Raw genomic sequence first — 24,399 nt, forward strand, 5'->3', positions numbered from 1 at the left:
GTCAGTTTGAGGACTAGAGTTCCAAGCCTGTTGCACTTGGTCGGTCAATAAAGGGAGAGTTATTACTAGTTGTCAATGACGCTCGAGCTGTCGTCCGATTATGTTGCATCTGTGCTCGATTGGAGACAGATCTGGTGATCAAGGACGCCAAGGTAAGATGTCGACACTCTGCAGAGCATGTTTGGGGTACAAATTGGAAATTGGTGGTAAATTCCTACGGGACCAAACTGCTGGGGTCATCGGTCCCTCGGCTTTCACACTACTTAATCTAACTTAAACCAGCCAGTCGGTGTTGCCGAGAAGTTCTAGGCGCTTCAGACTAGAACCGCGCGACCGCTACGGTCGCAGGTTCGAATCCTGTATCGGGCATGGATGTGTGTGGTGTCCTTAGGTTAGTTATGTTTAAGTAGTTTTAAGTTTTAGGTGACTGATGACCTCAGATGTTAAGTCCCCTAGCGCTCAGAGTGATTTGAACAATTTAACTTAAACTAACGTACACTAAGGATAACATACATACACATGCCCGAGGGAGGACTAGAATCTCCGACAAGGGGGAGTCGTGCGAACCGTGATAAGGCGCCTCAGCCCGCGAGCTACCACAACAGCGGTATGTGGGCGAGTGTTAACCTGTTGGAAAACGCTCCCTCGAATGCTGTTCACCAGACTTATGTACAAATTTGCAGTCGGTACGCGTGAGACAACCACTAGAGTGCTCCTGCTATCATACAAAATCTCCAGTTATAGGTTCAGTGTGTCTAGCACACAAACAGATTCGTTTTAGGACCTCAACTAGCCTCCTTCTAAGCAACACACGGAACTCATTGGCACCAAGGCAGAACCAGATTTCATCATAAAGCACAACAGACCTCCACTATGGCTTCCAATGAGCTCCCGCTTGACATCCCTGAAGTCGCAAATGGCGATGGGGTCAGTGGAATGCATGCTACCGGAAGTGTGGATTGGAGCTGTCCTTGAGGAAACCCATTTGTAACACTTCGTTGTGTCACTGTGGTGCGAACTGCTGCTCAAATTGCTGCTGCAGGTGCAGTACAATGCTCCAGAGGCATGGGTTAAATACAATGGTCTACCCCCTAGGTAGTATGAAGTGCCCGTCCGGAGACCGGTCTTCTTGGACATTCTCGTGATCACCGCTGCCAGGAATCATACACAATGGCTACATTCCTACCAAGCCTTTACGCAATACCGAAGAAGTAACATCTAGCTTCTCGTAGCCCCAATACGCTACCCCAATCAATCTCACTGAGGGGCTGATAGAGGCGCCTTTGTCGCTTTCATCGCATTTCAGAGTAAAATCAGCTTCCCTCCTCCAGAGGTAACTAACGGTCACGACGTTACAGCGTTTACTTAAAGTAAACCTAATTTGCATCCAGATAGTATCTCTAATAGTGCCGCTCTTACGCTACGTGTAGTAACTTTTGTTTATGTCGCACAGCTCCTTCTTTGTGTTGCAGTTTTTTTTCCATCAATGTATGTCTTGAAGTAAGGGACACTTTTGAGGTGGTGTATGTGTGAAAAGTGTGACAAGTTATTTATAGAATGCTTTTATTAACAATTGTAAAAAATAAGGTCAGTGTGTGTTGTGAAATGTAAACAAAATGTAAATAAATGCATCAGGTAAGAAACTAATAGAAAATGGAAAATACAAATGAGGAAACAAAAACAAAAGGGATACCTCTAGCGAAAGTATTCACTGTAAGTGAACCGTCCTCTGATATCCGCACAATAATGCAACCGATAAAGTGTTGGTAAAATGTTCGCGGTACTGCGGTGAACGGTGCAATCGTTGATGACATTGCGACAGGTAGGTCATGTACTGCACGGCTTCACTGAGCTGTAATTCAAAAATGGCATAGGCAGTGTGTCCCAGTAGCCAGGCCACAGCGTTGCACTTTCTTCTTGGGTGCTTGAGGCAGTATAGAACAATAAGATGCCTTTTGATACCACAACAAAGTAATTTAATGAGAAATGTGTGGACTTCTTGGGCACGTCTTGTTTCACCTCTTGTTAATTACGTAGTCCCTGCAGAGGCATTGAAGCCATCTCAGCTATATAGCGAGCCACCAAGACGAATAATTGTAGGTATCAGAGGGAATTACAGAGTTTTTTTTGCCGCTAGCAGCAAGAATTGTGGCATTCGATTTTTTCTGTATCGGCGTGAACGGCAGGGAGACGTGGCCAGCTCGGCTAAGTCAATGAGACAGTTTTAGGCTCTTCCAGGAAAGCATCCGGGCTTCTGTAAAAGTGTGAACGGTTTGCTTTTGAGAGCAGATGGTGGCATCTCCCCATAAAGTCGGCGCACGAGGCGGCCTTTGCAGTTTCCACCTACGCCCAGTCTCCACATCAGCCGCTGGGCAGATTAGTGGTGAGCATATTGATAGACATGAGATATTGGCAATCTTTACATTAGGGCTTAGTCTTCACTGCAAGGAGTCCATATGACTTGTAGCCCTGTATTTCAATCAACCTATGTCGTATTGCTAGCGGTTCACAATCTCAGTAAGTACTCATATTAGCCAGGAAACGTTGTTGCTATTATGTTGAGGAAGGCATTGTTTTAGTTTGAACGCCTTACCCTTTAATAACTTTACCAGCCCTCAACACCATCTGTCACTGTACATTTTGCTTTGTGTTTGCTTTAAATTAAAGCTGAAAAGAGCAATATTTCATTTCAGTATCCCATTCATCCTGACCCCTTGAATTATAGTAAACTTTTGTCAGCTGATAGAACTTATTATGGGTAGGAAATCTTACAAAGATTCTACGTAAACCGCTGGAAAGGAAAGTTACAGGAAAAAGTAGATATGTAGTAGGCGGTAAAAACCTTGTGGGAAGCTTAAGGTGTGGGTTCAGTGAAGAGGAAGTTATACTTTTGAACTGTACCACAGTTTCATGAGTTTACTGTGAACACTCCACAGAGATTATCATTCTAGTTGGCTAAGAGAAACAAAAATGAATGGTTTTAGGAAAAGGTCCGAGTGACTGGCAAAGACTGACTGATGTGCACCCTAAGATCAATCTTTGGAAGCCAGAATGTACCTTGATGTCTAGAGCACAAGCCTCGAACAAGGCCAATACAGATACGTTTCGCTAAAAAAATATTTTTATATTGTCCATCGCGTTTAAAATGAGCATGAATCCAATCTGTTGACCAGTCCGACAAAAGTAGTTCTCACACAACGGAAAACGATATATCGATGGCGTTACTTCAGCAGAAAAACGGTTGCTACCAACTTGCACAATTAGGTTACCATTGAATAGGTAAATATATTTGATAAAATCAATTACACGTTAAAATGATAACGAAGTTACCTGCTACATTCAATAACTCACTGTTTTGTGGTAACCTGTTATGGTTAATAAAGAGTAAACTTGCTGTGTCTCCTCCTAACGACCATCGTCACATCTTGTTGCCAAAGGGGCATCATCGGCAACTAGAAACTTCGCTATCCGTCTCCGCCCAGGTTATGGAAGCGTGAAGTTGAACGACTTCTCTATGAAATAAATGATGACTAACTGAAACCCTCAGCTGCCGACCGGTGTTGTTGATATACCTCGATGTGGACAGCTGAAAATGTGTGCCCCGACCGGGACTCGAACCCGGAATCTCCTGCTTACATGGCAGACGCTCTATCCATCTCAGCCACCGAGGACACAGATGAACAGCGCGACTGCAGGGACTTATCCCTTGCACGCTTCCCGTGAGACTCACATTCCCAACTGTCCACAATTCTATATATGTAATGTACCTTATAGACATTTGCCCATTCACTCGTTACTCGCACACGCTTTGGCGATTCCCGTAAGAGTTTGGACAAGCTGTGCGCATTCGCACAGACGAAGGTCAATGGCTTGGTAGCCTTTAACTATATACATGAAGACAGTAACTGTTCTCGAAAGAACAGAATATAGTTGATGACCGTGCAGCTTTTCCCTGGAATAAATGATTAACTGAAACCCTCAGCTGCCGACAGGTGTTGTTGATATACCTCGATGTGGACAGCTGAAAATGTGTACCCCGACCGGGACTCGAACCCGGGATCTCCTGCTTACGTGGCAGACGCTCTATCCATCTGAGCCACCGAAGACACAGATGAATAGCGTGACTGCATGAAAGACTTACTTATTCTTTTTTAATTTCTGTGTAGTGTATGCAACGCACTTATAACAAAAACGCAGTTACGCATCCAGTCCAATCGTATTATTCACACTATATTCACACGTGAAGGAGACAGTTTGCTTAACCATCAGCGGATGATATGACGAAAGGTTTTCACACTGAGGATGCAAGTTGTGGAGCAGTATTACTGGGTCTCTTGCGGGCTCGGAACCATAATTCCTTGTTGTTCGCTGGAAACTGCTTTGTCATCGCTAATGACCGAAACACTTTCTGATAATGGCGGGAAGAATAACTTAATCCTCGTTTAGAAACGAGGCAGGGCTTAATTTCGGAAGCCGCCTATCATGTCGCCCGCGGAACTTAAGCACAACGTCCCCGGCGTTCTGTTTCTACACTGTTTATGCATGCAAATGTTGGAGCTTCCACGAAACGCCACGCGCTTCTCGCCGTAGCAGCTAATAGACTTCTCAGATTGGTACCCTACAACTGTAAGTTACTCTGTAAACCTATAAATTAAAAATGTTCCTCTGCTGTAGATTATACTGAATACGTGGAGTGTATTCACTTGGATAATACCGTTTAATTCACATATACATGCACCTATACTCTGTGTCATTCACTGTGCCGTAGATTACGGATGGAAGTTAGTAATGTTATTACAGATTTCCTGTCCTACTCCGTCGAGCGATGAAATAATGACTGTTTGTACATCTCTGTGCATGGCATCATCACTCTTATGTTATTTTCTTGGCCCTTGAGCGAGATATTCGAATATGGCACATTAACGGTCGCACAGACATTTTTAACAGAAGTTCTCTAAATTTACATAACAAGGAATAACCACGTCGCCTTTTCTCCACCGGTTACCATATCTGTTAGATATTGGAATAGATTTTACCGATCTGTCATGATCTTATCACTAGTTTCTGAATTCAGTCGATACTTGCTGTCCTACCTAGCTGATAAGAGCGCCAAACACTGAAACTATACTACAGAATTGGTCACACTAGCTTCCTGTACATGAAAACAGTGCTGACTCTACACTCGTAATCCACATTCACTCACTATAACTACACTAATTCTTTTTCATTTCATTTACCCAAAAAAGACAAACAGATTCATAATGGTGGCTACATATTTTCTGTTAACTTGTTTACGGATTTTCAAGTCATAGTGTGTCAAGGAGGGAAGGAAGGTAGGTTGTAGTTCTCATCGTGACCTATGGCAGAGACTGAACACTGAATTTAGGTGATTAACGCACATAAACCTAGATTAGGATGGTACACATAGTCTCTGAAACACGAGTGCTGTAGAAAATTCGGATACTTAATCCGAGGAAATAAAGGAACTGAGTTATGAGTATATACACGGAGGCTGTAAGCGTCCAAATCCCTTACAAACGCGCGTGTTTAGTGGTTTTCTATCCCCGATGGTACAATAGTAAACCATTCTACACGTACAACAAAATTGTAACTGGCCGATGTCTGTGCATACGATATATTTAAGGAAACTTGATATAAACGGTATTTATAACAGTAATAGAAGACGAAACAATGATTTTCAAGATTTTTGTCTGTCTGTATGTTTGTGCTCACATCACGCAACACTACTGCACGAAATTGGGTGCTATTTTCACAGTTGTATTGTTCTAGATCTAACTTAAGATCTGATACGAGCTCTACACCTTGATATACCGCATAGAAGCTTAGTTATCTATACATACACAGTGTATTGTTTAACTGGGTCAGTACAGGGAAACCGGAACCCACAGGAGATACAGCGAAACCTCTTCGAAAGCTTTAGATGCCCTTTCTGAAAACAATTTTCCCTTAGTTAAATTTTTGTTCAAGGATGAGTAGTCCATGAAAATGTCATTTTTATGTGGATCGCCTCAGTTTCGTGTAAGGATCGTTGCATTATATTGGAAGTAAAAAATCGGGAGCAGACTTTTATAAAACAGAACTAAATAAACCAGTACAGAAATGACAGAATCCGTAAAATGTAAGACTTTGGAACATCATCATCATATTAATAACGATAACAGTTTAATCCCGGTACCCATAGACATTCGTGAATTAATTCTAAGATCAGTGTAACTATTATCGTTGATACGTTTGTCGAGTTGACGCTAAGTTTGTTGAGTTGTCACTAAAAATCGCTTTCATACATTTTTGGAAAAGTTGGTATCGATATAAGTCATATAATATATTTGTGTTCGCTTAGCTTCTTCTCATTCTTGAATTCATTCTTTAATTGCTTTAACCGTTATTGTTGATACGTTTGTCGAGTAATAATAATGCCTTCCCGAGAACAGTCTAACCTTTCTTCTCTTTCTGCTCAAGCCAAACGAGCGCGATTAAGAAGATTAACAGAAAGTGAATCGAAGCACTAAGAGTTTTTAGCATAGGAGCCTTCTAGATTTGCATCTTCTCGATCTCAAGAGACTTCTTGTTACAAACGAAGAGCATAGGCCTACAGAATTTCGAAACGGTGAGGACGTAACTCAGGCAAAGATCGCTGACGTCAATCACCTGTGCATTGATCTACAGTTAGCCTATGTCCACGCCGTTTCCGGACGGCACTCACAATTTCATCACCCGTTACAGTCCGACTTACAATCATACTGAGGACATGAATCTTCAGTTTCTCCCGGCGTATTTCTTGCTCGAACAGTCCACGGGTGTACTGCCGGTCCTTAGCGTCCAATGGGCACAATATTTCGGCGACCAGACATGTCGCCATCTTCAGGTGCGCTGACGAACTGAGCTCCTGAGGGAAAGCAGCCGTATTAAATCCCCTCCCCTCACGAGGCGTTCTCTCCGCGGTCCGCGCCCGTGCATCAGCGGTCACTGAGACGCTGGTGTCGGCGTTTGTGGTGGCTTCGGTGTAATTGCCTCGTCCACCCTAGTCTCCGATTAGTTTCCTTTGCTGAGCATCTTTTTAATTACTGTATGCTGGTTCCCATGCCCTGCTGAGTTTGTAGCCACAATCTCGGTTGATGAGTCCGTCCCTCATACGAATTTCCATAGCCTCTCTGACGACACTGTCCCTTTATTTAGATGTCTGTGCCAAGACCCTGGTATGTTGATAGTCCATTTCGTGATTTTTGGACAAACAGTGCTCTACGACCGCCGACTCGTTGGGGTACCCAAGTCGAGTGTGCCTCTGATGGTGTGAACCGTCTGTCCGGTATAAGTCTTTCCACATTGACACGGAATCTGCTATATGCCGGCCTTCCGCAAACCGAGATCGCCACTGACACTTCCCAATAATGCTCGTGTTTTATTTGGTGGGAAAAAGACAGTTGCTACTCGGTGCACCAGTGACGGACTCATCACCCAAGATTATGGCTACAACCTCAGCAGAGCATGAGAACCATTATTGAGTCTAATTAAAAAGACACACAGCAAAGTAAACGAACGGGCGACTAGGGTGGACGAGGCAATTACTCCGACGCCAACACAGACACTGGCGCCAGCATCTCAGCGACCGCTGACGCGCGGGCGCGGACTGCAGAGAGAACGCCTCACAAGGGCAGGGGATTTAACCCTTTGTGCGTCACATTTAGATAAAAACTGGGGAAAATTTTTTTGTGATGAATATTTACTGTGTATGTTGCACATTTTCCATATCCATTGCCAAAGTTCTTTTGAAGCTATTGGTTAATAAATAAAATAATGATTCCAATTGGCATTATTAGAAATTACATAATAATTACTCAAAAAATGCATACATAACTGTATTGTAAACTTACCGTATTTCTTTCCCTTGCCCTGGAGGAACTACGTAAAGTAGGTTCCATAAGCAAGAATTTCATTATACACAGAATAAAACTAAACACAACAGTTATTGTTTACTCACAAATTCAGTAGCACAACTCACGACACTTCTGTGTTCTGCCCTTCAAACAAAAGGCGAGTCATGAAAACAAACGCCACTGTGATCTTCTGGACAAAGTTGCAACTACGTGAAGCGGTGCCAAATGGTATCATTGAAGCACTGGGAAGCTCAAAAAAGCCAGGAATACTTAATGATGCCATTTGGAATCGCAGACGCAGAAAGGGTTAATACGGCTGCCCTCCCTCAGGATCTCAGTTCTTCAGCGCACCTGACGATGGTGACATGACTGATCGCCGAGATATTGTGCCCGTTGGACACTATGGACCAGCAGTACACCCGTTGACTGTTCGAGATGCTAATGACATGTACAGCAGCCGGCGACAGAGTTGAAAACACGCCCAGACTATATAGTACAGTTGGGCATTGTCTCGCAGCGTTTTTTGCTTTGCCGCACTCTGTGTTAGAATGGGACTAAGTCCGCGGAAGTGTCACCTGATGTATACAAGTACTGTGGCCGAGTTCTTACGTGAAAGAATGGCAACAATGCGTCCTCAGTAGTATGAAAGCGTGTGACTTATTCCGGAAAAGAGCACTCCAATAGTATCTGGTGAACAGGAAGAAATTAATTATATTTACGCATTGATTGATTCTTTTAGGCCACGAATGGCAGGAACTTTGAAATCTTTTCGTAAACTTTTCTGTAATATTCTTTTATGTGTTCTCAACGGCTTCGGGACTGAACTAGACGGTACGATTTTTATAATCAAAATTGAACCTCCTGTAACTGCCGTCAATTATTAACGGGTCTTATAACAACATTAACGGTCTGCCAATAGCCTGATATGGCCACGAGTAAAAACATGACTGTGCAAACTGTAATGAGTACAATAGATGAAAGACGTAAGTCTGTTCGTAACTTGCGGAACGGTCTTTAACACACCCTGAGACTCCGTATTGCAGTGAAATTGCAGGTACTGTACCGCCGTGTCGTATGGATGACAACAGATTGACGCAAAAGTGAGTGATTGTAAAGAAATATGACTCTCACTGTCTCTAAATTAAGTAAACCGACGCACTTTATTTACAGTGTGCGCGTATATACACTCCTGGAAATGGAAAAAAGAACACATTGACACCGGTGTGTCAGACCCACCATACTTGCTCCGGACACTGCGAGAGGGCTGTACAAGCAATGATCACACGCACGGCACAGCGGACACACCAGGAACCGCGGTGTTGGCCGTCGAATGGCGCTAGCTGCGCAGCATTTGTGCACCGCCGCCGTCAGTGTCAGCCAGTTTGCCGTGGCATACGGAGCTCCATCGCAGTCTTTAACACTGGTAGCATGCCGCGACAGCGTGGACGTGAACCGTATGTGCAGTTGACGGACTTTGAGCGAGGGCGTATAGTGGGCATGCGGGAGGCCGGGTGGACGTACCGCCGAATTGCTCAACACGTGGGGCGTGAGGTCTCCACAGTACATCGATGTTGTCGCCAGTGGTCGGCGGAAGGTGCACGTGCCCGTCGACCTGGGACCGGACCGCAGCGACGCACGGATGCACGCCAAGACCGTAGGATCCTACGCAGTGCCGTAGGGGACCGCACCGCCACTTCCCAGCAAATTAGGGACACTGTTGCTCGTGGGGTATCGGCGAGGACCATTCGCAACCGTCTCCATGAAGCTGGGCTACGGTCCCGCACACTGTTAGGCCGTCTTCCGCTCACGCCCCAACATCGTGCAGCCCGCCTCCAGTGGTGTCGCAACAGGCGTGAATGGAGGGACGAATGGAGACGTGTCGTCTTCAGCGATGAGAGTCGCTTCTGCCTTGGTGCCAATGATGGTCGTATGCGTGTTTGGCGCCGTGCAGGTGAGCGCTACAATCAAGACTTCATACGACCGAGGAACACAGGGCCAACACCCGGCATCATGGTGTGGGGAGCGATCTCCTACACTGGCCGTACACCACTGGTGTTCGTCGAGGGGACACTGAATAGTGCACGGTACATCCAAACCGTCATCGAACCCATCGTTCTACCATTCCTTGACCGGCAAGGGGACTTGCTGTTCCAACAGGACAATGCACGTCCGCATGTATCCCGTGCCACCCAACGTGCTCTAGAAGGTGTAAGTCAACTACCCTGGCCAGCAAGATCTCCGGATCTGTCCCCCATTGAGCATGTTTGGGACTGGATGAAGCGTCGTCTCACGCGGTCTGCACGTCCAGCACGAACGTTGGTCCAACTGAGGCGCCAGGTGGAAATGGCATGGCAAGCCGTTCCACAGGACTACATCCAGCATCTCTACGATCGTCTCCATGGGCGAATAGCAGCCTGCATTGCTGCGAAAGGTGGATATACACTGTACTAGTGCCGACATTGTGCATGCTCTGTTGCCTGTGTCTATGTGCCTGTGGTTCTGTCAGTGTGATCATGTGATGTATCTGACCCCAGGAATGTGTCAATAAAGTTTCCCCTTCCTGGGACAATGAATTCACGGTGTTCTTACTTCAATTTCCAGGAGTGTAATTCATGGACCACCTGACAAGAACTGTTTACTGTCGCACCAGCAGGACAGAAAAACGCTAACCAAGGGCGTTCATATGCGAGTAGGTGGCTTACAAGGCTCATGCTTTCGTTGTACACTGAAATAAAGTTTTCATGTATTTACTTAGTGGTGACGTGAAATCTGTAAAGGCCGGCCGAAGTGGCCGTGCGGTTAAAGGCGCTGCAGTCTGGAACCGCAAGACCGCTACGGTCGCAGGTTCGAATCCTGCCTCGGGCATGGATGTTTGTGATGTCCTTAGGTTAGTTAGGTTTAACTAGTTCTAAGTTCATGTATTTACTTAGTGATGACGTGAAATCTGTAAAGGCCGGCCGAAGTGGCCGTGCGGTTAAAGGCGCTGCAGTCTGGAACCGCAAGACCGCTACGGTCGCAGGTTCGAATCCTGCCTCGGGCATGGATGTTTGTGATGTCCTTAGGTTAGTTAGGTTTAACTAGTTCTAAGTTCTAGGGGACTAATGACCTCAGCAGTTGAGTCCCATAGTGCTCAGAGCCATTTTCTGAACCAAATCTGTAAATAGCACGAGTGGATGTGCGATTCCAACTGGGCCGGCCGCGGTGGCCTAGCGGTTCTAGGCGCTCAGTCCGGAACCGCGCGACTGCTACGGTCGCAGGTTCGAATCCAGCGGCGGGCATGGATGTGTGTGATGTCCTTAGGTTAGTTAGGTTTAAGTAGTTCTAAGTTCTAGGGGACTGATGACCATAGATGTTAAGTCCCATTGTGCTCAGAGCCATTTTGATTCCAACTGGAATGATATCTTATACTCCCGAGCAATCTGAAAGCACTTCACCTTAATAGATGTTATGTGCGTACCATCCTAATCTGTACTTGTGTGGCCGGCCGTGGTGGCCGTGCGGTTCTAGGTGCTACAGTCTGGAGCCGAGCGACCGCTACGGTCGCAGGTTCGAATCCTGCCTCGGGTATGGATGTGTGTGATGTCCTTAGGTTAGTTAGGTTTAATTAGGTCTAAGTTCTAGGCGACTGATGACCTCAGAAGTTAAGTCGCATAGTGCTCAGAGCCATTTGAACCATTTTGTACTTGTGTATTAAACGGTCCCTGATTTGTAACTAAGAATTACATTTGCTTATAAGGAGAATCTATTCTTGTACAAGCGAGTGACACCAGTAAACGCAGTAATTGAAGAAATTTCACACTAGAAGACGTTAGCATCAAATATCGTACGCGACGTGGAAAATAGCAAAACGAACACTCTTTCAAACTTGGGTCCCTTAAGAAAAACAATTTCCCTCATTCTCCAGTGGTTCATTGGTGTTGCTATGCTTTGAGTAATTTATATGCTATCCATTTTTTACGACGAACATAAGTTATTTAACTGTTTAGTACAATACAAGTATTTTAACACCATCGCATGGCTAGGGCCTCCCGTCGGACAGACTGTTCGCCGGGTGCCGCTCTTTCAATTTGACGCCGATTCGGCGACCTGCAGTCGATGGGGGGAAACGATGATGTTGAAGAGGACAGCACAGCACCCAGTCCCGGGGCGGAGAAAATTCCCCAGCCAGCCGGGAAACGAACCCGGGCCCAAAGGATTGACAATCCGTCACGCTGACCATTCAGCTACCGGAGGCGGACACCAATGTAATTGAAACACTCCTAGTTCAGGGGTACTGAAAAAGATGAAAATCATTTGGTTTATTTCTGTTTCATGAATTATGAATTGGATATAAGTAATGTACAAAATGTTCCTTATCAGCGCTAGACTGATCAACCCCAGAGATAGCCAGTTCGTGTCAGCTGTAAGATGGCTACAACAGAGAATAAGGTTTTCTGTACTTTCGGACAAGGGATTCAGTGTTTTCGGCGCAGAGAGTATTTTACAAAGGATCTACGACCAACAAGGAAAATCATAAGCAACTACTTTGAGCAATTTCAGCAAACTCTAGCTGTGGCTCGCCGCAAAAGATGAAGCACAGGTCGACCGCTTGTTTCCTATAACGACGTGAGACAAACTAAAGAAAATTTTGCGAATACAAAAGGTACACATTGAGCTTTTGCAACCTGTGTCTGTAAACTTAGAGAGATCCTTTTTTCATCTGAATGTATATTATTTATAAAAATGGTTCAAATGGCTCTGAGCACTATGGGACTTAACATCTGACGTCATCAGTCCCCTAGACTTAGAACTACTTAAACCTAACTAACCTAAGGACATCACACACATCCATGCCCGAGGCAGCATTCGAACCTGCGACCGGAGCAGGCGCGTGGTTCCGGACTGAAGCGCCTAGAACCGCTCGGCCACTGCGACTGGCCTATTATTTATAGTTAATCTATATTTCATAAAAAACAAATTTGTTAAAGTGCGTCCGGCATATCGAATAACCACGTAGATTACATAACCATTCTTACAACACACAGGGGCGGGATAACCACCTGTAGGCTACAGTGAACTATCACAGACAATGAAGTGCTTCTGTTTTATGAAAAGAGATGTAGATTTTCGAGTCCACGTTTTAGCTGCCGAATGAATATTTGTGGAGCCTTCCTCTTTCCATTATTTCCATTATTCATTACTTTAGTAAAAAGTACACAACACTTAACAAAAACCGCGAGATGCAGACCTTTCCACACAAATATTTGCCTTCAGACACTTTGACAGCTAACATCCTTCACAAAACAGCAACGTATGAAGTTCAACATAACAGAAATCATAACTGAACTAATGCGCTCTGAAAAATCAGACAAAGAAGTCCAGGGATGCATATGTCGCTGTATAAAGATGGTAAAGTATGTGGACCTATACATGCAAAGATACATCTGAATGTTATTAAAACAGCAGGTAATTTATGAACGTTTTCAAGTGATCACCAATAATTAAAGAAATAATAGTAGTTGCTGATGTCTTCTCAAAATTTATAATAATGTGTTTTGCATAACTTTTCAGAGTTCCAATTTTTAGTCTTAAAAACCTACTTTTTTCCCTTTATTGTCATTGAATATAAATAAAATAATGTTTTACTGTTAGTTTATTCATAAATAAGAACCGAAAATCCTAGATCTGTAAAGAATGTCAGTGGAACAAGTAGTATACTTATTTGAATATGTCGGGAAGTACACTGAAGAAAAGTGTGTAACTTACATTACACGTGGCACGTTCGAATCACATGAGACAGTGAAATGTGGGGGTATGTCCTCCAGAAAGAGACATCATGCGCTAAGTCACAACGTGGACGAAAGTACGCTTTGAGTGATCGCGACGGACAGCCATTGAAGAGAACCATGACGAAAAATAAGAGGATGACGGCTGCAAACGACACTACTAAACTAAATGGCGCACAACATGAAGGGAGCTTCACAAACAGGGAATTAAAAAACAGAAAAAACGTAGTGCTGTAGCCATTAAACCGGGACTGTGGAATTATGGAATGGCTGAATCTGCTTGTTTCACATTCACAAGCTGCGACATGATGGCGAAAAAAACATGTCTGTGGTCACAAATGTTTTGTCATCAGACTAACGGTTTCTGTCTATAATGACCATCTTCAGATCTGTTTTATAAAAACGTGTCCTAATGTACTGCAGCCACAGTGGCATCGTAAAATGTTAAACAAAAGCAGCATCGTCAAATATATATAAATAACAGTATAAGCAAGAGTGATCGTGTCAGCAGCACTACTATTGTTTTGAACAGTAGTGCTGCTGACATGATGACTCTTTTACAAAACAGATCTGAAGATGGTCATTACAGACCGAAACCGGTAGTCTGATGACCATAGACGTAAAAGTAAAGGAAACTGTTTCACACTGTTTCCGACTCCTCGTCGAGTTTACGTCTGGCATACGCAGTACCAAGCATACGATGCGGCTGCTTGCTGCCAAGACTGAAACTTGGCGCAGATTCGATGATGAGTTGGCAGTGATATCGTGGTATTCCATGTGCTTCCTGGTTACTCTGTAAGGTCGCGCTACTGCCAAGTATTATGTACCCAATTTGGTTCATCTCACGGTACAATGTTTGTTTCTCAGTGGTGATACTGACCACAGAACCCCTGTTCAAACACCCAGGACTGCTTTTTTCAGCATGGGGATGAATTGTTGTGTATCCCTTAACAACCAGCCACCAGGCCTCAGTATTATTGAGCGTTTGTGGTCTCCTTTGGAGACAAGGGAGCGTAACCACTATCCACCTCCATCATAGTTACATAAACTTGCCACCATTTTTCAGGAAGACTTGTAGAAGAGCTCCTTGAAAATTAAACAAGACCTGTGTTTATCTCTTACGAGACCAACCAAAGCTGTTTTGAATGCTAACGCGTTTCCTACAAGGTATTAGGCGTGCTAAAGCTTTGTGTATTTGCAGTTTTCATATTTTTGTCGACCCCCGTAAACAACGGTCCAGAATCTGACGGTGGGGCTCATATCTTGCCCGTATAGAAACTATAGGTTGTTGTTCACTTTCTGGGCTCTCGATCAAGCACTCACACACTTAATTTCGGAGTATATAGTGCGAGAGAAGTCTTTGCCCTCCTCTTTGCACTCATACAGTAAGACATGGTCGAAGGTATCTGACACATAAATCACCTTTATGGTAACAAAAGACTAAATAACGCGTTCCCACTCTCTGCAGAGCCTGCCTGCATGAAACGCCTCTGTTTGCTGCGGCGCCTCTGAACTCTACGCTTCGTCCGCACACTGCGGCCCTTACCTTGGCTGAACACACGTCCGCTTGCTGCACTATACCGGAAATACCTGTCTGCCCTGAGCAGAGGGACAAGTAGGTCTGTACTAACATAGTTGCCAAGTTTCAGACAGGGGTCAGGTTGTCCTCGACGGGCTGACCTTACCAACTTCCAAAGATTAAGCTATACACCGCCATAAGTGGCTTAAGTCCTTAGCAAACACTCAGCATAATCCGACGTACACGACTGTATAACTCGCCACATGAGGGAGCATTGTCACATGCAAAGAGGAATATAGTAATTTTTTTTATCAGAGTGAAGTAAGGTAAGAGGAGAAAACGGAACCCTAAGGAATGTAGGCATTATAAAATTTGCTTGTAATAAAAAGGCTGAGGTTTGAATATCCGTGTTTACCAAATTGACCGTTTACATTTAATAGCTGAATAATTTTTTAAACGTGGATTGCCGAATTCTTTAGTTCCTAATTTGTAGAAGTACGTTTCTTCTTCTAGATACAGGTTTTCTATAGCAAATGTTATTTATTTCATTGTAACTCCTTAAATAGTCTCTAAGAACGTTGACGTCTGCTGGAAGATTCTACTCCAAAACTCCTTTCTACTTTCTTGGAATGGGCTGTGTGTTTACCTGCTGAACGAAGAAGCCATCGTACCTGGAACTTGTGCTTTGGGACTGAATTTCTTTTTTTCCATCTGCCTTCTGGCTGGTTTGAAATGGCCCATGGTCAGTACCACTTACACCTCTGTGACAACCTCTTTATCTTAAAGTAAGACTTACACTCATAGAAAGTTGGTTCCTAATATCTTAATTCATGCCCGTAGTCAATGAATCACACGTATTCCCTTCCGTATTGATTATCTGGAGGAGCTCTTTGTTCCTACCAGACGTATCCGCTTAATTTTCGGCATTCCTGTGTAACATCACACCTGAAACTATTCGATACCCTCCTTCTTCGGTCGCCCCCCCCCCCCCCACTACCCCCCTACCCCCGGCTACTGCATGATTCACATCTGTGCAATTGCATGCTCCAAACGTACATTATGATAAATCTCTTCTCGAAATTAAGTCCAATATATAATATACGTACATGTACGTTAGCAATGAATGTCATTTTTGCCTATGCCTGCCTCCTTTACATACAGAACCACAAAACACTAGCAGGTACTGTGTCACATATAATTTTGTACAATGTTTTTTTGAAGAAAAAAACATCAAAAATTCTGTACCAATTCTAAATGTAATCGGAATCATTTTTGGTCGAAGGGCTTCGTTCATATACTCTTGGAAGTGAAATCCGGGTAGTGGATGCTAAATATTGTACCAATGCTTTGTATCGATAGTCACAAAAGAGAACTTGTGTATCGTCAATATACTTTTATCCAAGATAAAGTGTTTAACAAGCAGTTATGATGCACAGTTGCAAACCTGAACCCTTGAAAACTTAGAATGTTCTAATTGAAAATCAGTGCTATCCGAAATATATTAATACTGAAACTGTTTGCATTACAGACGAGATTTGGTTAACAGTGCGTCAGTAACTGATCTACTCAAGTACACCGATATCGATGGAACGCTAATTGAATTAACAATGCAGATTTAAGGTTCGGGAAAAACTAAATAATGAAAGAAATTCCTTGTACCGGAAACTGGTATAATAACAGGATGATTATCAAATTTTACAGCCCAGGATGTGAAGCAGAGGAATAAAAAGAGACTTCGTCTAATGTCACGAAGAAATTATCTTCTTGCGTAACTAATTATCTTCACTCATACAATAACGATATTCTACCTCAAGGGAGGACACATTTGAGAGTGCTTAACCTCATACCGATGAAATGGCCGTTGTAGACGAAGGAAAAGTTATCTATGGTCAAGCAGGGATGAGAAAGGAAATCCCTCAGGGATCCACTGAAAACACGAAGAAACTCAACAAGCTTTGAGATTTGTAAACTTCTCCTTCGAAGCAAATGTCTATACCACATGGCTACTTAAGTTGCTCTGGTACTGCTACGTCATTACGTCAGTTTTCTGCTATATTAAGAGATCCTTTATGTCTCCATTTCCCGCGAGCTATAGCTTTCTTCTTAATCCTGCTGTATATACTTTCGTCTATTACATCATCCAGGACCTGAAATGTCTTACACCCTCGCCTCCCCTTTCCTTCCACATATCCTTCTAAGGCTGTTTCGTAGCCTCACATTTTTTCTTAATATGTATCCAGTCCAGTTTCTATTCGTTCTTATTATTAAATCCATTAATTTGCTGTGCTCTCCCACTCTTATCAGTAACCCTTCTTTTTCACTTTGTCCATCCACCTTATTCTTTCCATGCTCCGCTATGTCCACATCCCAAAAGCCTCGACCCTTACTCTATCTGTCTTCTTTCCTCAAATTTTTGTTCATAATTGGCAAAAAATCTTCCTTTTCTTATAAAATGCCTCTTTCCACTTCACATTCTGATTTTAACTTCTGTGTTGCTCTTCCAGCCAGCACCTATGTTGCTTCCGTGGCATTTGAAGCTTTGCACATATTTAATACGTCTCCATTCAGCATTATCTTTGCCTTTTTACAGTGTATTGATTTCAAAAATAAATATTTCGAAAACTAAATTCAACAGAAAAGTGCTACATAAGGTATGTTTATTGTTAAAGCTGTAATAATTTTAAACAGAAGGTATGCAGAAGTTTAGAAATTTTTTGAAACAATCCTAACACAGATGGCACTATATGCTGTGCAGCTTTTACAGAAGCAGCGTCGATAGTTAAATACGTCGTCTACAAGCAGTCTTTCCAGTCACATCACAATCTCTTCGAAATGTTATCCACTGGCAGTATAGAGGTGGCACAAATGCGCAGTGAAATTTGCTATCACGTCGTGTAGTGCATCAGTGGAAAAGAATTCAGAAGCCTCATGTGCCGCCGATTCAAGCTCTTCCAGTGTGTTGTGATGGTCCCAGCAGATAGTGTTTTTCAGTGCACCACACAAAAGGTAGTCACAGTGAATCAAATCGGACGAATATGGAAGTTAATACATCCCTGCACCAGTAAATCTGGGATAATGCAAGGCAATGAGTCTATTCCCAAAGTATTCATCACGAAAGTGGACACATGGATTCGGTGTGGTGTGATCTGGCATCATCTTGTATGAAGCACTCGGTGCCTGATCGGTTGTCCAACGATAGCTGTTTCGTTACAAATTGTTCCAAAACTGGAACGCAACGTTCGCTAGTATCGTTTCTCTCATGAAAAAAGGGCCAATAAAGCCCGTTCTGAATACCGCACTCCAAATTGTAACGTAGGTTGAACGCAGTGGTTTCGCCAGTTTTGTTTATTCACGACTCCATTCACGTAAAAATGTGCTTCTCCTGTGATCCAGATGCAGCCAACATCAAATCCTTCATTACCTGTCCTTGTGAAAATCTGGTTCCCAATGCCAGTCCTCTGTCGCAAGGCTGGCCTGGTGGTTTTGGATTTTGAATGGAGACGCGTGTAGGTTTTGTCTCAGTATTTTGTGCTCTCTGGAACGCTTCAGACCACTCTCTGCTGCAATTCTTCGGACGAATTTCCCTCGATTTTGCTGAATAAATTACGAAACCGTGGCGACATTTTCAGGAGTAAAAACAGTTTTCCCGGGGTCAACACTCCCCGCTAGATCATCAGCTACGCTGCCTGTCCGTTGCAGTTTGACGAGGAGATTGCGGATGGTTTCCGCATTGGGTCCTTTTGGAACATCAAATCGTGTTTGAAAATTGCGCCTTGCTGCTATCGGACTGAGTTCTAATCTCTGGTACGTATTCCAGTAGAAGTAATGGTGGTATCGTGGGCCCGTGCGGGTAACTTGGGCCCAATAAATATCTAATAAACAGCACGGTGCCTTCTGTCGTATTACTAAAGTTACACCTAAGAAAATTCTCATTATGATATTTTCCTTATATTGCACTTGTATCAGAAATTATTTTCCAATATTAATATTGTAATTATGCTTAAGGTAAGACGATGATAAATTTTTGTACACAAACCCGGCCGTGATGGCATTATGCGCCCTTTTCGTGCAGGCAATATGAGCCCCCAAAACAAAATGGCCCCAAATTATAATCACTATAGAGCGTCTATTCAATTTTGAGTTGCAGATGCTCCATAGAGAGTTAATGCGTAGGAGAAAACTAAAAATAAAAACTTTCGATAAGCAAGACATGGTATGGGCTTTACACGCACTATCAGAGAAAATAATGGGCCTCATAATGGCAACAAAACCGTTTCCTTTGCCTACGGCAACCCTACGACGACTCTTTCGTTTTGACTTGCCTTTCAAAGAAGCAGTTTTTGGAAATACCGGAAGGAAGTCAATTTGGTCTTTTGATATGGACCTTATTAAGTACATGGGTTGGTTAAAAAGTAGTGGCAACACTGTTATAATTCATACCAGACTTTATCGACAGACGCTCACCATACTACATATCCTCCATATAATCGTCCTACATATCGGTCACCTTCCTACAAAGAGATGGAAGGTGTTGTACACCTTCAGCGCGTCGATTTCAATCGATGTCTCACAACAATCGCCCTATGCCACGAATGCTTTCTCTTGTGTTGTAGCGCGAGTCACGAAGAGCTATCTTCATTTTGGCATTCAGATCGTAATTGCACTTATGATCCACCGCCACGTATGCAGGAGCTCCTGCACGGCGTTCGCCGTGTGGCATCGTGGATTGTCGTGATGGAGGATGGGATGCAGTGACAAAAGACACGAGGAACCGTCGCTTCCTTCTCAGTGCGAGACGAGAAAGATATCGCAAGAAACTGTAGTAGTAGGCTACTGCGACCGGCTGTTAGGGCGCTTGAACTGGCCTCCCACACTTTCAGACAGTACACACTGTAACGGACAGACGCCACTGCTCATTGCACTACTCCAACTGACCTTCTGCTATCAGCTGCAGACAGCCCGCACGCCATTTGACGCACATCCTTCAATTGGTGACAGTGTTTCCACTAGTTTTTATCCAATCCATGTATTTAACTATTATGGAATCTTAATAGTATGGCCTCACAAGAGACAACGTGCGGCGTTAAGCTTTCCAGTTATGCAGTAAAAACGGAATCTCACATTCAGTCATTCGTGAAGTTACAGGACGGGCCTCGTTCAACCATCTCATGAATCGCAACAAAGGTGTTCTGTCTATGGTAAAACATCCAGCAGCTTCACTTTCTCATGATAATGGTTTCACTAAGGAAGCCATAACATGACGTGTTAACGTTCTGGAAGATGAACTTGATAAACGTAAGTATCACCTGATTCTCACATGTACCGGAGGAACATTTATCCCACCGCTGATGATTTTATGGAGGACAAGTACGGTACAGATTTTAATAAAAGGATCCCCACCTGGTGCCACTGGAAAACGACATCCGTCCCTGTGGATTCAAGGAAATCTATTCACAGACTGGTGCAAACACTTTATTAAGAAGACAAAGCCCAGAATAGGTCCTGTCCTCCTGATTCTTGATGGGAATAACACACAGTCAAAACTAATTGTGGCTGTGGATCTTGCTGCGAATAAACATGGTATTAACATAACCTCCCCGCTCCTACAATACACAAAACACAACCCCAGAACAGGGCATTTATGGGCCCATTGTGTAATGTATTCATTATTCCTTGCTACTGTAGTGTTACCTTGAAGCTGTGAGAAAGGAGAACAGGCGCTCCAACGCGCGGAAGCAGAGACGATGCTGAGGGTAGACGAAACTAGGAGAGGTATTGTTACATGAAGTGAACCGTAAGGGGAGAGCCATGCGAAAATGCAGACGCCCCAGTCGCGGTCCCAGGGCGTCAGTTACTCTTCAAGGAATCAACATGTAACTTCATACGTCGTCTAGACGCTGTGATAGGTTGCCACCATAGAACTTTGTAACCAACTGGCACGTAGTAGCGTATAAAGCCAGCTTGATACCAGCCCTGAGAACATTAACATCAGTAGGCTCACAAGTGTTAGAAAGAGAACGAAAACTCCAAAGAACAGTCGACCTATCAGTCCTTACTCCGGGGAGCCCGAGGGGCGGGGCTAAATGACGTATAACAATAATGTTGCAAGCGTTATTTGGCAGAGCAGTTACGGTTAGCTTTCAGCTGAACAATGTTGATACCAAATACGGACTTAGTGCAACTGTATTAACATCTTCGCCTTAGGAGCAGTAGAGGGGACCTAACTAAACCGTGATTGGCATGCATCTGCAAGAGACCTACGGGATTGGCTGGGTGGCTTTAAGTGGGAAAAACAGTGCCCCCAAGCGACTCTTTAAAACTCCTAGATTACGCATTTTGGTGGAGTTCTCAGTCAGACGATCTGGGCGCCGAATCCACGTCCGTCGAGTTCAGCCTCGGTCCAGCTCCACGTAAGTCAGCTCTCTCACTTGGAGTGCCTCAGTGAACAGTGTCACATTCAGTATGTTTTGTTTTGCAACTAAGTTGTTGCCTTAAGATGCTGCTAGCGTTTGCTACTGTGGTTAGCATCCACTCCTGGGACTTCTGCACTGGCTTCTGTTGTAACACTGTTATTCATGCTTTTCCTAACCCTAGAACTAGCCTCCAGTATATTAGTTAGTCGTTTCTGGAATAAGCAACTATTTCAAAACCCTGTTTGTCCAAGAGTCTCCACAACGAGTTCCCTACCGAGTCTCATCACCAGCATTTCTAGTAAATGCCTGTACCAGTGTTGGCTCAGATAGAAGAAAACGATCAAATGTCTTCACTGTGAATTGTCCTTCTGCCTTCTACTCCGTACCGCTCTGGAGCGCAGACTGACCAGTAACCCCTTTTTTCCCTCTCCCACCTAAGTAAGGACACGACAATTGGAACACTACTAAATTCAAATATTCGAATATGGATGCACCATCATGAGTGATCACTTGGACCTTCGATATTTGGAAACTATTTGGGAAGACTTACCTAATGTATCAACCTGAATAACTGCTAGCAGTGGTTTCAGAGTGACTGGAATTGGTCCCTACAACGGACTGGTTTTTTCTGAAGTCAATTTTGCTTCCTCTGGAGGCAACAGGGCACAGTTAGATCTACAAAGTCTCCAACACCTCAGCGCAATGGTTTCTCCAAATGATATGATTACTATTGATTCTTACCAAGAGCTGAAATCAACGAATTCTATTGTCAGCAACTCAAATAATTCTAACCAGAATATTTTGCAGTGTGCTAGCGATATAGAAGACTAGACTTTCTACACCAATGAAAGCAAAAGCGGTTGATTCACCAGGAGACATGTGGCCCATTCGGAAGCCGAAACAAAAAATTACAAAGAACCTAAGTCTGTAAAAGCTACATTAAAAACATCATTCCCATATAAACTGGCCTTAGTTAATGCAGAACAGAAGACAGCAGAGAAAGAATATAAGCGTGTATTCATAGGAGAATGAGAGAAAAAGAAACAAAGTGAGTTCAATGAATCTAGGAAGGAGTGTGTAAGAGAAAGGATGTCACCAATAACAAGTGAAGCACAAAAAAATGAAAAAGATTCCCACCAAATCCTGAGAGAGAAAATTACTTCTGTCCCCCAAATATTCTGATGTCATGCCATTCAGACATGGATTCAGATAAGTCTGAACCTGAAGCTGCATTTGGTGTTAGCAAGCCTCTAAATGACAACAGTTTGCATCTTTTGTGATGCTATGTACACAGAGAACTGTAGTGGCGACCTGTAGGTGCAGTGTATGCTCGGTGAAATGTGGGCCCACAGTAAATGTCCTCACTGTGAGACTGACATTTATATGCGGGATTTTTGTAAACAGATAAAGTGTTTTTCAAAATATTGAAGCTACATGAACCTTAGTAAATATGATTGTTTAAATAAACTTAATGTTAGGACGATGCCCAAGTAGAATTTCAGATTGTATACCCTTATAATTATATTTTATTTAATAAAACCGTCTTTATTTTAAGTTCTAGTTTAATATTTTGATTTATCCCACGGGCTTCAAACAACCAATACAACATTTCTTCGCACACTGTGCAAGGTTCAACAACAATGATTATATTTTTAACCCCATCCATCATTCTTGAGAAATTTCATAATAAATAAGTCAAAGACATGGTCGTAATATGTGCACAGCACGTCTGAAGCAGATAGCAAAGAATTAGTGGTGGTATGTATGAAAAATCAAAGTGGGAACCCGTTATACCACCTCTTCCGCTACCAGAAAAGCATGTTCTTCAATGGAATACATGAAATCAACCTCTTCCATCGGTACGCTAACTTCCTCTCACGTTTCAGCGGTGGAATTGGGGGGGGGGGGGGGGCACTACGTATTGCGATTACAGCGCCATCTGTTTGCAACTTTTCCAACTATTTCGAAACTTCTGTAAAGCTTCTGCATAAAAATCTTACTGCTTTCACAATAAATATACGGTTTCTTGCACTCATCTGCCGATATTAGATTACGATTCATTTAATTTTGAAATTAGAATCTCCTTCACTGGACACCCTGTGTTCCCCGCTAGTGCCATTACTTTTGTTTTCTTTGTACTGATTATTATTCGATAAATCTTTCTTTTAGCATCAATGGCACCCATTCCAACCTGTAATTCTTTTGAACCTGGTGCTAGGAGGACCATGTCGTCTGCAAACCTCAGACACTATATTCTTCTTCCTCTAACTTCTACCCTTTCGTCATCTAGTGAGCAGTGATCGGTCATTTCTTCTACGTATGGACTGAAAAGAGTAGGAGACAGGCAGCAGACCTGATTTACTGCTTTTCCTTGTTCTATCATCTCCATAGAAAGCGGGAAATTAGAAAGTAGAAATCTTATACGTTTGAAGTTTTTTTTCTTTGCTACAAGTGTGTTTTACAAATTACAACTACTACTACTTAGCGTACAACAGGACATGGATAAAGAGAAAATGCATAAAAGCGTAGCCAGTTCGACGATAGAACGAGCTGTACAGTGGAAAATTACAGGAAGAGAATCACCAAATTATGCAGCGTACACTACCGGTTGCTAAATTTGTCTGCTATGAAGGAAACATGCAAATGATGCGATACTTACACTTGACGTTAAACACAGCGTATGGCATGCAGTTGGTGAAAATTACAGGTCGACAGCGTGTGCGTGGGATGAACAGCGACCTATGTATTGCAGTATTTGGCGTGTAACTGAAAATTACATTTTGATTAAAATTGGGTGCTTTGTATAA

The sequence above is a fragment of the Schistocerca piceifrons genome, chromosome 2 (assembly GCF_021461385.2).
Source record: "Schistocerca piceifrons isolate TAMUIC-IGC-003096 chromosome 2, iqSchPice1.1, whole genome shotgun sequence".
Lineage (NCBI taxonomy): Eukaryota > Metazoa > Arthropoda > Insecta > Orthoptera > Acrididae > Schistocerca > Schistocerca piceifrons.